Source organism: Cervus canadensis, chromosome 8 (assembly GCF_019320065.1).
Source record: "Cervus canadensis isolate Bull #8, Minnesota chromosome 8, ASM1932006v1, whole genome shotgun sequence".
NCBI classification, from domain to species: Eukaryota; Metazoa; Chordata; class Mammalia; order Artiodactyla; family Cervidae; genus Cervus; species Cervus canadensis.
The window spans coordinates 79,388,182-79,406,111 of NC_057393.1; the positions used below are offsets into that span (position 1 = coordinate 79,388,182).

General features: G+C 41.6%; 1 long non-coding RNA gene across 1 annotated transcript in view; it reads left to right on the plus strand.

Moving 5' to 3' along the window:
* The window catches only part of LOC122446556, a 30,292-nt gene extending 21,268 nt beyond the window's left edge, over positions 1–9,024 (plus strand). Inside the window, exon 3 of the long non-coding RNA XR_006270901.1 lies at positions 8,965–9,024. This is a non-coding gene — a long non-coding RNA (uncharacterized LOC122446556). The remainder of the gene's footprint in view (positions 1–8,964) is intronic.
* The last annotated feature ends 8,906 nt before the right edge of the window (positions 9,025–17,930 follow it).

Below are 17,930 nucleotides of genomic sequence, written 5' to 3' on the forward strand. Positions count from 1 at the left end.
CCCGCTTAGCCCTCAGGGAAGTCCATCTCAAACTTACTACATCCCAGATAGAACATCTGATTTCCCCACAACCTGTTATCCCAGCTTCTCTATTCCAAGAAATGCACCCTCTCCACTCATTTGCTCAAGACAAAGACCTGTGAGTCTTTGCCCAACCCCACTGCCAGTGCTGTGGAATTTACCCTACAGGTGCATCTATATCCATGTAATAAAATTATTGTCATAGCAGTGCTATCCAATAGAACTTTCTGAGATGATGGGAATACTCTATCTCTGCATTGTCTAATTTGGTGGCTACTAGTCTCATGTGGCTGTCAAGCATTTGAAATGTGGCTAGTGTACCCAAGGAGTGAATTTTTAAGTTAATTAGCTACATGTGGCTAGTGCTACCATATTGGAAAGCACAGGTCTACTGTGACTCATTTCATATCCTTTTTTGTTCTCAGCCCACTCTACTTATCTTTTCCCCCCACTTCTCTGCCAGGATTTCTTTTCTCAAGGCTACCAATGGTTATGCGTTGTCAAGTCTGGTGATCATTGCTCTGTCCTTTTTTATCTTACTTCTCAATTGTTATTGGCTCAGTTGACCAGACCTTCATTTTTATTTTTATTTTTTTGGCTGCGCAGCATGTGGGATTTAGTTCCCTGACCAGTACTTGAACCCGTGTGTCTGCATTGGGAGCATGGAGTCTTAATCACTGAATGGCCAGGGAAGTCCTGACCAGACCTTCATTATGGAGTGTTCTCTGCTGGGGTTCCATGACTCTTCTGTCTTCATCCTTCTGTACCATTGTCCTACTCCATCCCTGTGGCTGGCCTCTTCCTCTGCTTAAACTGGAAGTGTCTGAATGCCCCAAATATCTATTCTATACCCTTCGCCATCTATTCACCTCTTTCCAGGTGCTCTCACCCAGTTACCTAGCATTAGATACAGTCTATGTACTGATCAGAACCAACTTTGTGTCTCTAGCCCGTCTTCTCCACTGAACTCTGAACACTCATATCCGATTGCCTACTTCACATATCCATGGAGATTTTCAATAAGCACCTCAAACTTGAGCTGCCATCTTTGCCCCTGAATTATGGCAAAAACCTCACCATTTTTTCCTCTGTTGCCACACTCCCCCCACCACCACTGCATACAATGTCTGTACAGCAGCCAGAAAGAACATTCAAAATTGCAAGCACTTTAGAAAATGTTTTGAAAATCCTCCAGTAGCTTTCTCTTGCACTTAAAATATGGGATCAGTGAGTCTCTCTGTCAACCCACTCGGGAATTTCCCCACCTCTGAGTTTCATATAACGAGGGCCTGCGCTGTTATTGTTTAAACCCCTTTCATTTGGATTTACTGTTACTTGAAGCCAAACACATCCTAACTGATCCAGTGCTCAGTGGATCCTTACTGAGTGTGTGTGCTCAGTCTCTCCAGTGGTGTCCAACTCTTTGCGACCCTCTGGACTGTAGCCCACCAGGCTCCTCTGTCCATGGGGTTCTTCAGGCAAGAATACTGGAGTGGGTTGTCCTGCCTTCTTGCGAGGGATCTTCTCGACCCAGGGATTGTACCTGTGTCACTTTCGTTGCAGATGGATTCTTTACCCGCTGAGCCACCTGGGAAACCCAGAGAACTGCATTTTAGTAAATAAAGTCCTCTAAGATGGCAGGCTGCTAGGGTCCTAGGGAACTGTCTTGCTGGGGTCTGGATGGAGGGGGAGGTGAGGAGGTAAAGTAAGAAGACCAGTAAAAGTTGTTGCAAAGATGTTCTAATTTTGGCCTGACTGGGGAGGAGGTGTGTTAATTTCTTCTTTCCTGCAGCCATTCACAGGTGGGCTAGATCAGGATGTTTCCTTTGAGCTGAACAAAGGTATTTTAGTTTAACCTTCAGGCATGGGGGGGCTTCTCAGAGATGGGCCATCATGTAAATTTTAAAATAGACAGCATCCCTTTAGTGATTAACTTGTAGCAAAAGCAATAGAAAACAAAGGTTAAAGTAAAAGAAACAGATCTAATATGGACTCAGATTTGTTATTCCCTATCCTTATCCCAACCTAATTCAATTAATGAAGTTTTAATTAGATGAAGGTAAACCTGCAGGCCTGGATCTAAGTGACAATCAGTTCAGAATCATGTCAGAAAGTGACTGAATTACCAAAATATCTTGTAGTTTTTCTTACTGTATCAGAGGAGCTAAAGGAAGGCAGTTCTTTTTTTAAAAAATTACTATTTATTTATTTTTGGCTGCTTTGGGTCTTAGTTGTGGCGCATGGACTCCAGAGTGCGTGGGCTCAGTTGCTCTATGGCGTGTGGGATCATCCCTGACCAGGGATTGAACCTGTGTCCCCTGCGTTGGAAGGTGGACTCCCACCCACTGGACCACCAGGGAAGTCCCAGAATGGCAGTTCTGATCAGGCCAAAAATAAAATGGAAAAATCGTTATCCTATAGAAAATGACTGCAGGGTAACCATAGATGAACTTATTTTAAATGATTTAAGAACAGCGAGCTGGAAAGCATTCTGGTAGAGAGGAGTGTTGTAATTGATGAAGGTAAATTCTAGCTCCTAGGAAGGAAGGGTCTGTCCAGAGTCACTCAAGACAGTCTCTGCAGAACTTGAACCAAAGTGATTTTTAGAAGTCCCCAGATCAAATATTTGTACTCTATTTATTTTTGTCAATTGATGCTTCTATTCAACTAACATTTCTGAAGCCCTACTATGAGTCAGTTACCATTCTAAGCACTGTGCATGTAGCATTGAAAAAAGTCCCTGTTTTCGTTCCTTCTAATGGAGGGAGATAGACATCAAAAACTAATTTAGGACTTCCTTCGTGGTACAGTGGATAAGAGTCTGCTTGCCAATGCAGGGGACATGGGTTCAGTCCTTGATCTGGGAAGATCCTGCATGCTACGGAGCAACCAGAGCCCATGTACCGAACTACTGAAGCCATGCTCCTCAGTAAGAAAAGCCACTGCAATGAGAAGCCAATGGAAGAGTAGCCCCGGCTTGCTGCCACTACAGAAGACCCACGCAGAGCAACAGAGACCCAGCGTAGCCAAAAATAAAATAAAGACATTAAAAAATAATTTACCAGTGCAAAACTGGGCAGGTAGATGGAGAGCAGGTGTGATAAGGGTAGGACTCATGAAGGAATGGTTAACTCTGGAGCTCAGATCTGCAAAGAAAGGAGGGTCGAGGAGATCTGAGGGAAGATGGCTCTAGACACAGGAAAGAGCAAGCGCGAGTCTCCAAGGAGGGGCTGCCTGATCTTTTTGAGAAACTCAAGGAGGTCAGGGTGGCCAGAGCCTGAGGAGCAAGGGGGAGGTGAGCAGGTGGCAAGAAGGAGCCAGATTGCTGAGGGCCTTGGGATGTTTTAAGAACTATACTTGGACTGTGGATGAGACCATGTGCCACAGCCGTGAAGACTGAGCTGTGTCAGAATCTGACTTGTACTTGAAAATTCTCAGCCTGGCTGCTGTCTTGATGGTAGGCGTCAGAGTTCAGGGTGAGAAAAAGGGGGCTGGTTAGAGGTTCCCCTTGGATGCAGGTGAGGGGCCCTAGGGGCTTTGACCAGAGCAGTGGTGGGGGATGGGGTGAGGGGAGCTCAGATTCTGAGGACATAGAGCAGAGGGGAGTCACTGACAGGCTGCAGGTGGAGGCGGAAGAATGAAGAGAATTAACAGTGACTCCAAGGCTTTTGTCTTGGGAACTGGAAGAATGAGGTTCCCATTTTCTGAAATAGGAGGACCCCAGTTCAGGTTTTCTCTTTTCATCTGTAGCTCTCTCTCTCTCTTTCTTTTATTTATTCATTTGACTGTGTTGGTTCTTAGTTGGATCGTGTGGGATCTTTCGTTGTGGCACAGGGACTCTCTAGTTGTGGTGGGTGGGTTCAGTGGTTGCAGCATGCAGGTTTAGTTACTCCATGGCATGTGGGATCTTATTTCCCTGACCAGGGATTGAACCTGAATCCCCTGCATTGCAAGGGAAATTCTTAACCACTGGACTGCCAAAGAAGTCCCTGTCAGTCTCTTTCTGTCTCTCTTCTTTTGTAATGTATTGCTTACCTCTTGAAAAACTAGGTTACATGATCTGTATGGTTTTCCACAGCACGGATCTTGTTGATTGTTTCCCTTTGGTTAATTTTGATGTGTTCCCCTTTCCCCTCTATTTTCTAGCAGTTGGCAGGTAGGACTATTCATTCCTGTGTGCTCAGTTGCATCTGACTTTGTGACCCCACAGACTCTAGCCCTTCAGTCTCCTCTGTCCCTGAGATTATCCCAGAGTTTGTACTTGAGCTGGTTGCCATTTCCTCCTCCAGAGGATCTTCCTGATCCAGGGATTGAACCCTTGTTTCTTGCATCTTGTGCATTGACCGGCAGATACTTTACCTATCCTTTAGGACTATAAGCTTGGTGAAATCCATGTCTGATTTGTGTCTGCACTGCTTCACAGTAGCGCGGGTACCTGCTCTCCTGTCCCAAACCCATGAGACACACCTCTTCTCGTTTCACTTGTGGATGTGGTTAGCGGACATGAGTAATCCTCCTTGTGTGGGTGCATGCTCAATCACTTCAATTGTTTCCGATTCTTTGCGACCCTATGGACTGTAGCCTGCCAGGCTTCTCTGTCCATGGCATTTTCCAGGCAAGAATACTGACATGTGTTGCCGTCCCCTCCTCCAGGGGATTTTCCCCACCCAGGGATTGAGCCTGCGTCTCTTGCATTGGCAGGCGGATTCTTTACTGCTGAGTCACCGGGGAAGCCCAATCCTCCTTAGATTCTACTAACTTTTTACAAGTTACAAAATGATAACACTCTAATTTACCATTTAGCCTTTATTTATGAGCTGAAATATTTTCATAAAGGGAGTATCTATACTAAATAGTTATATTACACTTCATATAGGTAACTTGGACTTAATGCTGTATTTTTTTGCCTTCATATACTATATTCATATATTCAAAATAATGTGTTAGTTACCTAGCATCTTTCAAAATTAAATGTTTTTTTTTTCAGTGAACTCATAGAATTAAATATCCTTGATGTATTTTAATTCATTGCAGGAAATTCTGATTCATGTTAATTAAAATCTTTCTTCTTTGACCCTGGGGATTTTCGAATGGTCGTCTGTCTCCAGTAATTTATTTGTTTCTAGTATGACAATATGTTCCAGACAGCTTTTACCATTTCCAGCCCTGGAATCAGCCATTTCTCCAGGAGCTTAGTTTTCTCTCAAGAGAAAATGGTATTGAGTGGTGATATTCTGGTGCCAGAGGTTGGTCCTTGTTTGGGGACTTTGTCAGTGGACAGAGTTAGAACATATATCTACATTTTTAAAAAAGATAACATCATCATGGGTTTATAATAACACTTAAAAAAGCTTCTAAAAAGTAATTTTATTTATTTATTTATTGGCTGCCCTGGGTCTTTGTTGCTGGTCGGGCTTTTCTCTAGTTCCAGTGAGCAGGGACTACTTCCATTGCAGTGGCTTTTCTGGCTGTGGAGCACAGGTTCTAGGGCTCTCAGGCTTCAATAATTTTGGCATGTGGGCTCAGTAGTTGGTGATCCCTGGGCTCTAGAGCACAGGCTCAGTAGTTGTGGTGTACGGGCTTAGTTGCTCTGTGGCATGTGGAATCTTCCTGGTCGGGGATTCTTTACCATCTGAGCCACCAGGGAAGCCCATGAGAAGAGAGTAGGGGTACTTTAAAGATTACTGTCCTTAACTGTTCTATAGCAGTTCCAGGAAAACACTGTAAAAATGAAAGTATAGCTCACTTATTTTCTGACATTTGAAGATGCCTTTGCATGCTAAAAACCCCTCCTTGTGGCATTTTTCTCCCCACGGAGCACAAAGTATGGACCAGAGTGTCTCACTATGTGCAGATGTAGAGAACTGTGGTGGGTTACAACCCAGTGACCAGCGCATTTACAATGCCGCCCCCATGTGAGCAGTATGTCATTATTCTGGCAAGCTGTTGACGTTGTTGAACACCTCAGGTAGGCCAAGAAGGAGAATGTTACTTTTCATTACTGTATTAGCTGGTGATTGGAATGACCGAAACAATCCAACAGGTGTGGTTTATTCTCTGAACAGTCCAGTCTTCAAAGTGCTGGCAGCTATGAAATTGAAATAGAATCTCTTGGTCTGTTTTCTGGGTAAGGAAGCTAAGGAACGTATGATAAAAATTTCATTGTCTTTATACATTTTTTTCAATTTTTTATGCATATATGTGTATGTGAATGCTTCCAGTGTTTAATGATCAGTAAGTGCTTTGGGCAAAAGTTTATCAGAGCTCCTTGTGAACTTTCAAGTAGTTCCCTTTGAGTTCTTCGGTTGTCTTTAGGCTGTCTGCAGGTAAATAGCATAGAGAATAGTGATAGAATTTAGAGCTCTTTGCTGTCTGTAGTCATTTAACAGTATCTGTTGGTCTCAAGAAATCCTCTTTAAATTTCTTTTTTCACAATGGCTTACTTTTAGGATGTGTATGTGTATACATGAGGGGTGTAGAAAATAAGAGAGTTACAAACAGTATACTGGAAGTGTCTTTATTGCAAGACCCATACATTCTGGGGTTCTTGGCAGTAAGTTTGACATGATGACAGAACACCAAATCTCTCTGTCTCTAGTATAACATAGTGGAGATAATGCGCATGCTTTGAGTCAGAGAAACACAGGCTCGGACTTTTCAGCCTTGCTGCTCCTGGGGTATGTGGCTTTGGGAGAGTTCGTTGAACTCTTCTGCCTCAGTTTCCAATGTCTTTTTTCGGTCAAATAAAGATCATAATGCCCATTTCAGAATGATTGTGAGAATTTAATGTGGTAATGTACTTAGTGCTTATTATAGGACTTGACTCACTTAAGGAGTTAATAAATAGCAAATGATATATCGATTATTTCTTGTAATATTAAGCAACTTTGGAAGTAGCATTCTGTTAGAGACCAGTGGGCTGTTTGGAGTCACTGTTGTACTGAAGTCAGTGTTGTAGGGATTTGCTCACAGAGAAGAGTTATAAGCAAGACAATTAATATTTTGAAGATTTAAGTACTGTTTCTGTGCAAGTTCAGTTCAGTTCAGTTTAGTCACTCAGTCATGTCTGACTCTGCAACCCCAATGGACTGCAGCACACCAGGCCTCCCTGTCCATCACCAACTCCCAGAGTTTACTCAGACTCATGTCCATTGAGTTGGTGATGCCATCCAACCATCTCATCCTCTCTTGTCACCTCCTCCTCCCATCTTCAGTCTCTCCCAGTATCAGGGTCTTTTCCAGTGAGTTAGTTCTTCACATCAGGTGGCCAAAGTATTGGAGTTTCAGCTTCAGCATCAGTCCTTCCAAAGAATATTCAGGACTGATTTCCTTTAGGATGGACTGGTTGGGTCTCCTTGCAGTCCAAGGGACTCTCAAGAGTCTTCTCCAACACCACAGTTCAAAAGCATCAATTCTTCAGATCTCAGTTTTCTTTATAGTCCAACTCTCACATCCATACATGACCACTGGAAACACCATAGCCTTGACTAGAGGGACCTTTGTTGGCAAAGTAATGTCTCTGCTTTTTAGCATGCTGTCTAGGTTGGTCTTAACTTTTCTTCCAAGGAGCAAGTGTCTTTTAATTTCATGGCTGCAGTCACCAACTGTAGTGATTTTGGAGCCCCCCAAAATAAAGTCTGACACTGTTTCCGCTGTTTCCCCATCTATTTGCCATGAAGTGATGGGACCAGATGCCATGATCTTAGTTTTCTGAATGCTGAGTTTTAAGCCAGCTTTTTCACTCTCTTCTTTCACCTTCATCAAGAGGCTCTTTAGTTCTTCTTCACGTTCTGCCATAAGGGTGTCATCTGCATATCTGAGGTTATTGATATTTCTCCTGGCAAGCTTGATTCCAGCTTGTGCTTCATCTAACCCAGTGTTTTTCATGATGTACTCTGCATATAAGTTAAATAAGCAGGGTGACAATATACAGCCTTGACATACTCCTTTCCCAATTTGGAACCCGTCTGTTGTTCCATGTCCAGTTCTAATTGTTGCTTCCTGACCTGCTTACACATTTCTCAAGAGGCAGGTCAGGTGGTCTGGTATTCCCATCTCTTGAAGAATTTTCCACAGTTTGTTGTGATCCACACAAAGGCTTTGGCATAGTCAATAAAGCAAAAGTAGATGTTTTTCTGGAACTCTCTTGCTTTTTCAATGATCCAACGGATGTTGGCAATTTGATCTCTGCTTCCTCTGCCTTTTCTCAAACCAGCTTGAATATCTGGAAGCTCATGGTTCACGTACTGTTGAAGCCTGGCTTGGAGAGTTTTAAGCATTATTTTACTAGCGTGTGAGATGAGTGCAATTGTGCAGTAGTTTGAGCATTTTTTTGGCATTGCCTTTCTTTGGGATTGGAATGAAAACTGACCTTTTCCTTTTTTTTTTTTTCTTCTGACCTTTTCCAGTCCTGTGGCCACTGCTGAGTTTTCCAAATTTGCTGGCATATCGAGTGCAGCATTTTTATAGCATCATCTTTTAGGATTTGAAATAGCTCAGCTGGAATTCCATCACCTCCACTAGCTGTGTTCATAGTGATGCTTCCTAAGGCCTACTTGCCTTTGCACTCCAGGATATCTGGCTCTAGGTGAGTGATCATACCATCGTGATAATCTGGGTCATGAAGATCTTTTTTGTGTAGTTCTTCTGTGTATTCTTGCCACCTCTTCTTTTTTTTTTTTTTTTTTCTTCACCTCTTCTTAATATTTTCTGCTTCTCTTATGTCCATACCATTTCTGTCCTTTATTGAGCCCATCTTTGCATGAAATGTTCCCTGGGTATCTTTAATTTTCTTGAAGAGACCTCTAGTCTTTCCCATCCTATTGTTTTCCTTTATTTCTTTGCACTGACCAGTGAGGAAGGCTTTCTAATCTCTCCTTGGTATTCTTTGGAACCCTGCATTTAAATGTGTATATCTTTCCTTTTCTTATTTGCCTTTCACAGAAGACCTGGGTTCGATCCTTAGGTCGGGAAGATCCCCTGGAGAAGAAAATGGCAACCCGCTCCAGTATTCTTGCCTGGAGAATCCCAGGGACAGAGGAGCCTGGTGGACTGCCATCTGTGGGGTTGCACAGAATCGGACATGACTGAAGTGACTTAGCAACAGCAGCACCAGGTATTTCTTGACTTCCTACTTTTACATTCCAGTCCCCTATAATGAAAAAGACATCTTTTCTGGGTGTTAGTTCTAGAAGGTCTTGTAGTTCTTCATAGAACCGTTCAACTTCAGCTTCTTCAGCATTACTAGTTGGGGTATAGACTTGGATTACTGTGATATTGAATGGTTTGCCTTGGAAATGAATAGAGATCATTCTGTTGTTTTCCAGATTGTATCCAAGTACTACATTTCAACTACAACTCTTTTGTTGACTATGAGGGCTACTCCATTTATTCTAAGGTATTCTTGCCCACAGTAGTAGATATGATGGTCATCTGAGTTAAACTCACCCACTTCCAGTCCATTTTAGTTTGCTGGTTCCTAAAATGTTGACGTTCACTCTTGCCATCTCCTGTTTGACCACTTCCAATTTGTCTTGATTCATGGACCTAACATTCCAGGTTCCTATGCAATATTGCTCTTTACAGCATCAAACTTTACTTCCATCACCAGTCACATCCACAGCTGAATGTTGTTATTGCTTTGGCTCAGTCTCTTCATTCTTTCTGGAGTTATTTCTCCACTGATCTCCAGTAGCATATTGGACATCTACCGACCTGGAGAGTTCATCTTTCAGTGTTTGCTTTTCTGTGCAAAGCCTTGTGCTAAAGTTACAGACAAGTATAACCTATGAACTCTAAGAAAGTAAAGTCTGTAAAATAAGAAATTGATTGGTTCAGACAATTGGTGCTTCTGCTATTTGGAGAAAGAAGAGAAGACCATGCATGGCTGGGATGTTAAAGTAATGCTTTGTTAAAGAGGTCAAAAGGCAGTTTGAGTTTGTCGAAAGAGGCTCAACAAGAGTCTGAAAGACAGAACATGAATGATCCTTTAGGCCATGGTGAAAAGTGTTTTAGCAGAAACAGTGCTGTGCTCAGTTTGCGTGCTCAGTGTGTGACTCTCTGTGCCCTCATGGACTTTAGCTCACCAGGCTTCTCTGTCCATGGAATTTTCCAGGCAAGAATACTGGAGTGAGTGGGTTGCCATTTCTTACTCCAGGAGATCTTCCTCACTCAGGGATTGAACCCATGTCTCTTGCATAGCCTTCACTGGCAGGCAGATTCTTTACCATTGGTGCCAGCTGGGAAGTCCTGAGAACCATGGATGGGGGCAATAAATCCTTAAGGTCCCTACAGTTGTTTTCCTGTCCACCTTTACTTATCATGACTTAGCTACTGAGCATGCACACATGCTGGGCCACTCTCATCTTCTGAGATGGTTCATATTCTGTGAAGTGTGTTTCTCTCTAAATAAATACACTTCTTACAAAGAAGAAACTGCCTGAAGGTTGGATGAGGTAATATTTATACTCTTTGCAACCCCATGGACTGTAACCCTCCAGGCCCCTCTGTCCGTGGAATTTTCCAGCCTAGAATACTGGAGTGGGTTGCCATTTTCTCCAGGGCATCTTCCCAACCCAGGAATCAAGCCTGCATCTACTGTGTCTCCTGCATTGGCAGGCAGTTTAATGCAAAGCCACCTGGGGAGCACTTAAAATAAGTGTGTATGTCAAAATTTTCAGATTGCTTGTCAAAATGCTGATTCTCGTGATTCTGTCTTGGTAGAACTTGGTTGAGGCACAGGAATGTTTGTTTTTAACAAACATCCAGGGGTCATTCTATGACCTGTACATTGAAAAATACCATCTTGAATTTATGGCATGAGGTCTCTAATGTTGGATTTTCAAGTGTCAGTCCTCCAATGTAGGAAAAAATTAAAGGGAACGTTAGAATTTGTCTGGCCAGTCGAAATAAAATAACATACACAACTACCTCTTCCTTCAGCTAAAATATATTGACCTAGTGCTTCCCTTGTGGCTCAGCTGGTAAAGAATCCACCTGCAGTGCCAGAGACCTGGGTTCAATCCCTGGGTTGGGAAGACCCCCTGGAGAAGGGAAAGGTTACCCACTCCAGTGTTCTGGCCTGGAGAATTCCATGGACTGTATAGTCCATGGGGTCACAAAGAGTTGGACATGACTGAGCGACTTCACTTCACTTCAGTGGTGTTTTTAAAACCTTTTTCATAGACTAAATATTGTAAAGTGAATTTCAGCCTTCCCTTCTGAGTCATTTTTTGCATCCCAGTTTATATTTTCCAGGCTAATTGATCCATAGAACAGCTGAGGCAAGGAAAAGGAGTGGTTGATATAGCAAAATTTCTTGTATTATTGTATTCTGTACATGTCCAGAGAAGAAAGAAAACGATTTAATACAAATCTTTCATTTGCTATTTTAAAAAACTAATGTTTGCTGTAATTGGTTTTGTCCCTCCTTCCTGGTAACATGTAACTTTAAATATCCATTTACTTCTTAACTAAGGCTGAATTATATTGAAACTGCTGTGGTAGTACTTGTGACCTCCGTTTGAATACAAACTATATTCATCAGCATCATGGCAATTAAAAGGAATATCAAATGGGTTTATAATAGCTATGCACTTAAAATGTTATTGTTTTAAGAGCCTTACTACCACTCAAGAGTTCGTTTGGGGCTCTATAGTTTCTGGTGATACTTAAGATAAAGAGTTGATTTTGTATGTATATGGACCTCATTTTTATTTTGATAAATGTTTGGTTATACCATACTATTAGGTAATGTAGAATTACTCATTCATGCCTTCTCAGAAATTTTACTAGGATGGTATCTACAATATATGACCAGTAACATTCTCTCTTCTTTTTATTACTACAGAATTCTTTTTATTTATTTATGGTTGTGTTGGGTCTTGGTTTTTGCACAGGGAGTTTCTCTAACTGCAGTGAGTGAGGGCTACTCTTCTTTGTGGTCGGGTTTCCGTGGTGGTGGCTTCTCTTGTTGCAGAGCACAGACTCTAGGCACAGGCACAGGCTTCAGTGGTTGCAGCACTTAGGCTCAGTAGTTGTGGCTTTAGGTCTCTAGGAGGCACACTCAGTATTTGTGGAGCAGGGGCTTACTTGCTCCGCAGCATGTGGAATCTTCTGGATAAGGATGGAACTTGTATTCCCTGCACTGGCAGGTGGATTCTTATCCACTGTACCACCAGGGAAGTCCACAAAATTCTTTTTTTTTTTTTTGGTCTGGACACTTTTTTTTCAAAGCTGTTTACTCAGTACTAGATGTGTAGTGTTCGGGTCACAGGTGAGCCTTGTTTAGCTGTGGAAAAAGCCAGCTAAGTTTCTCTGGCATGTGGGATCTTCCTGGGTAAGGGATTGAACTTGAGTGTCTTGCATTTTCAGGCAGATTCTTTACCACTGAGCCACCAGAGAAGCCTCCACAAAATTCTTAAAAAAAAAAAAAAATTCTAACTAATGCTTTTGGGGACTTCCCTGGAGGTCCAGTGGTTAAGACTCCACTTTTCCACTGCAGGGGGCGTGGGTTCAATCCCTAGTCAGATTCCACATCACACGTGGAGGAGCCAGAAATAAATAAATAAAATAAAGTAATGCTTTTGCCATTCTTTATGATCATATATATTCTTGCAATGTAACTATTATTTCAATTGTCCTCAGCTTTATAAAAGACATAGAAACAAGACAAAGTTATTTGATTTCATACCAATTTGAAAATAAACAAATTAATTCTACCCAAACAGAAAAAAAACAGTAATAGTTATCCCAGACCACAAGGCTATCAACATGTTTTATATTTATATCCTTGATAATGCAAATATACTGATATCTGAAGTTAGGGAAAGGTAGAAATCTTTACACAACGTAATCTACTTCTGAAATAAATACCTTAATAACTTGAATTTGATGAATTAGACACCAGGAGAAAGTTTCACTTAGATCCCACTTGAGTCAAGTCTTAGTTGACAATCCTAATGCTTTTAGATGGCAAAAATATTCTTGTATATTTGGAAAAGACTTATTAGCCTTTTTAAAAATGCTTTTATGTTTATAAGAGAAATTATCATCATGTTTTACAAAAATTTTACAAAACATTCTGCTCTCTAAGAATTTTCTGTTGAACTATTTATTCCCTACTATGTATTTATTTAAATATAGAGGTATAAAGATGATGTTTTCTACCTTTCTGACTATATTTAGTGTAATTTTCATTGGTTCCCAGTGTATCATTTCTTTTAATTTCTCAATGTAGTCTTATTCTCATAAGTCATTGTTTTATTGTTTTTTTTTTGTTTGTTTAAAGTAGCAATATAAATTATCCATCCTTTGGGGTAGTTTACTGTTAGATCTTGTGCCTATTGTAAAGGAGTTAAGTTCACAAATTTGCCTATAAAGTAAGCTGTGTAAAATTCAGCATAACCTTGATGATACTAAACTGTGATTTAGGGGCAGCCAAAAGACAAGAAAGTTGCCCAGTTGTGTCTGACTCTTTGTGACCCCATGAACTATACAGTCCAGGGAATTTTCCAGGCCAGAATACTGCAGTGGGTAGCCTTTCCCTTTTCCAGGGGGTCTTCCCAACCCAGGGATTGAACCCAGGTTTCCCCCATTGCAGGCAGATTCTTTACCAGCTGAGCCACAAGAAAGGGAAAGATATACCCATCTGAATGCAGAGTTCCAAAGAATAGCAAGGAGAGATAAGAAAGCCTTCCTCAGTGATCAGTGCAAAGAAATAGAGGAAAACAATAGAATGGGAAAGACTAGAGATCTCTTCAAGAAAATTAGAGATACCAAGGGAACATTTCATGCAAAGATGGGCTCAATGAAGGACACAGATGGTATGGACAGAACAGAAGCAGAAGATATTAAGAAGAGGCGGCAAGAATAAACAGAACTATACAAAAAAGATCTTCATGACCCAGGTAACTATGATGGTGTCATCATTCACCTAGAGCCAGACATCCTGGAGTGTGAAGTCAAGCAGGCCTTAGGAAGCATCACTACAAACAAAGCTAGTGGAGGTGATGGAATTCCAGCTGAGCTATTTCAAATCCTAAAAGATGATGCTGTGAAAGTGCTGCACTCAATATGCCAGCAAATTTTGAAAACTCAGCAATGGCCACAGGACTAGAAAAGCTCAGTTTTCATTCCAATCCCAAAGAAAGGCAATGCCAAAGAATGCTCAAACTACTCCACAATAGCACTCATCTCACACGCTAGTAAAATAATGCTCAAAATTCTCCAAGCCAGGCTTCAACAGTACATGAATTGTGAACTTCCAGATGTTCGAGCTGGATTTAGAAAAGGCAAAGGAAGCAGAGATCAAATTGCCAACATCCATTGGATCATTGAAAAAGCAAGAGAGTTCCAGAAAAACATCTACTTCTGCCTTATTGACTATGCCAAAGCCTTTGACAGTATGGATCACAACAAACTGTGGAAAATTCTTCAAGAGATGGGAATACCAAACCATCTGACCTGCCTCCTGAGACATCTGTATGCAGGTCAAGAAGCAACAGTTAGAACTGGATATGGAACAATGAACTCGTTCCAAATTGGGAAAGGAGTACGTCAAGGCTGTATATTGTCACCCTGCTTATTTAACTTATATGCAGAATACATCATACAAAATGCCAGGCTGGATGAAGCACAAGCTGGAATCAAGATTGCTGGGAGAAATATCAATAACCTCAGATATGCAGATGACAGGGCAGAAAGCAAAGAACTAAAGAGCCTCTTGATGAAGGTGAAAGAAGAGAGTGAAAAAGCTGATTTAAAACTCAGCCTTCAAAAAACGAAGATCATGGCATCTGGTCCCATCACTTCATGGCCAATAGATGGGGAAACGATGGAAACAGTGACAGACTTTATTTTCTTGGGCTCCAAAATCACTGCAGAAGGTGGCTGCAGCCATGAAATTAAAAGACGCTTGCTCCTTGGAAGAAAAGCTATGACCAACCTAGACAGCATACTAAAAAGCAGAGACATTACTTTGCCAGTCCATTGGGGTCACAAAGAGTCAGACACAACTGAAGGACTGAACTGAACTTACAGACAAGGTAGGAAAACATGATGCTGGCATTCTAACTTATAACCTATTTTTAGCAAAATTCTACACTTTGGTGAAGCTATCAAGAAAGTGAATTTCCCAAGTTTGTGATATGCCTTATAAGAAACTATGATATATGACTCTTGTAACAACATCTTATAAGACATCACTCAAGTGCAACTAAAGATGGGCATTTTCAGTAAATGAGATCTATGCTGACTAGTCAGTATGTTAATCAAAAGATGAATCATTTATCTAATAAATTACTGTGTTAAGTACTTGTACTGAAATTGGAGAATACAATTAAATGGGAACAATGAAGGAAGAGGTAAAATTAGAGAATTAAACCTAGTAATTAAACCCAGCATCTTCACAGAGGACACTGTACAGTAAATCCCCTACATATGAATGAGTTTTGTTCTGAGAGTGTATTCGTAAGTCAACCAGGTTAGCCTTGGTACCCAACTAACACAATCAGCTATATAGTACTGTACTGTAATAGATGTATAATATTTTTCACACAAATAATACATAAAAAACACAAAAATTAAAACCATCTTAAATCTTACAGCATTGTACCTTGAAAAGTACAGTAGTACAATACAACAGCTGGTGTAAAGGGGCTGGCATTGAGTGAACAGGCAAGAAGAATTACTGACTGGAGGAGGGAGAGGAGGTGGGAGATGGTAGAGCTAAAGGATTATTACCAATAGGAGACAGAGGGCAAGCTGCAATTACACTCATGCCTGACATTGATGGAACACATGTTCGCATCTTTGATGTTCGAAACTTGAAGGTCAGTATATAGGGGACTCACTGTAGTTAAAAGGGGCAGAGTGATACAGAAGAGATTGGAGGCTATTTCAGTAGTGTGGATCAGAGTTGGTGGAAGTCTCGGCTGCAATAATAGAGGGAATCAAGCCATAAATATTTATTGTTTCTTGTGTATCAGGAATTGTGATGTATGATGTATAGGCTGAGATGTAAAGGATTCATATGAGTCAAGTAAGAGGAAAATGGCAGGGGAACTTCTAGGTTTGAGATGTCAGAATGGGCAGTATTCTGAGATGCAGGTCAAGAAACAGGATTTTGAGGGAAATGGGAGAGATCAGAGTGGCTGCAGCAGAGAACTTAAGTGTGAGAGAGAGGAGAGCAGACAGATCAGTCCGGAGTGTGTGTGTGATGTTGAGGGTTTCATTTGAAGGGCAAAGGGAATGGTTCTAAGTTGGGGAATTCTGGCTGTGATGTGGAGAACAGAATCCAGGAAGGGCAGAATTTGTATGAAGAGACCATCTGGCACAATGAGATTGGGTGAGATTGGGAGGTCCAATCGGAATTACAGGAAAGATTTTTTTTAAGATTAGATAGAATAAACAGGATCTGTGACTGCTTCTATGTGGAGCAATTCTATTGTTATTTAGTTGCTAAGTCATGTCCAACTTTGTGATCTCATGGACTGCAGCACGCCAGGCTTCCCTGTCCTTCACTATCTCCTGGAGTTTGCTCAAACTCATGTTGATTGAGTCGATGATGCCATCCAACCATCTCATCCTCTGTCATCCCCTTCTCCTCCTGTCTTCAGTCTTTCCCAGTATCAGGGTCTTTTCCAATGAGTCAGCTCTTTGCATCAGGTGGCCAAAGTATTAGAGCTTCAACTTCAGGGTCAGTCCTTCCAATGAATGTTCAGGGTTGATTTCTTTTAGGATTAATTGGTTTGATCTCCTTGCAACTTTGTTGTTGTTCAGTTACCCAGTCATGTCTGACTCTTGGTGACCTCGTGGACTGCAGCACGCCAGGCCTCCCTGTCCCTCCTCATCTCCCAAAGTTTGCCCAAGTTCATGTCCATTGCATTGGTGATGCCATCCAGCCATCTCATCCTCTGATGCCCTCTTCTCCTTCTGCCCTCAACTTCCCCAGCATCAGGGATTTTTCCAGTGAGTTGGCTGTTCTCATAAGAGGACCAAAATACTGGAGCTTCATCTTCAGTGAGTATTCAGGGTTGATTTCCCTTAAGATTGACTAGTTTGATCTCGTTGCGTCCAAGGGACTTTGAGGAGACTTCTCCAGCAGCACAGTTCAAAGGCATCGTTTCTTTGGCATTCTGCCTTCTTTATAGTCCATCTCTCACAGCCGTATGTGACCACTGGGAAGACCACAGCCTTAACCATATGGACTTTTGTTGGCAGAGTTATGTCTCTACTTTTCAACACACTGTTGACTTTAGGGAAGGTGAAAATGCAATCCTCCCATGTACCTAGAGGTAAGGATAAAATGAATGACTATGAATAGTTGTAAAGCCTTCATAAGGTGACTCAAAGAGGTCGTGGGAGGAGCAGGAAAAGAAAAGGAAGAAATACTAGTTTGAAAAAAATGATTGAAGGAGAGGATGCTACTAATTAAAGGGACTCAAAAATAATGATCAGAGCAGAAGGAGGAGAATCAAATTAGAAAAGCCTTACAATGGGGACGCCAAGGAAAATGAGTGTTGAACAATCCACAAGTAACAAATAAACATAATCAGGAAAACTGAGCTGTCAGTCAAGTCTTCAGATATCAAAGAAGGAAGCCAGCCCCTGGCTTTGGCTGTTTGGAGGCCATTGGAGTTTCCTGTCTAGTGGGTGGAGCCACTGAAGATTGAATGGGAGGGACTTCCCTGGTGGTCCAGTGGCTAAGGATCCATGCTCCCAAAGCGGGGGGCCTGGGTTCCATCCCTGGTCAAGGAATTAGATCCCGCATGTCCTAACCAAGACCCAGTGCAACCAAGTAAATAAATAGAAGAAGGAATGGGAAAAGGAAACAGCAAGTGAAGTTTTTTTAAAAAGTCCCATGTAAAAAAAAAATAAATAAAAAGTCCCATGTAAACGGTATGGCTAAA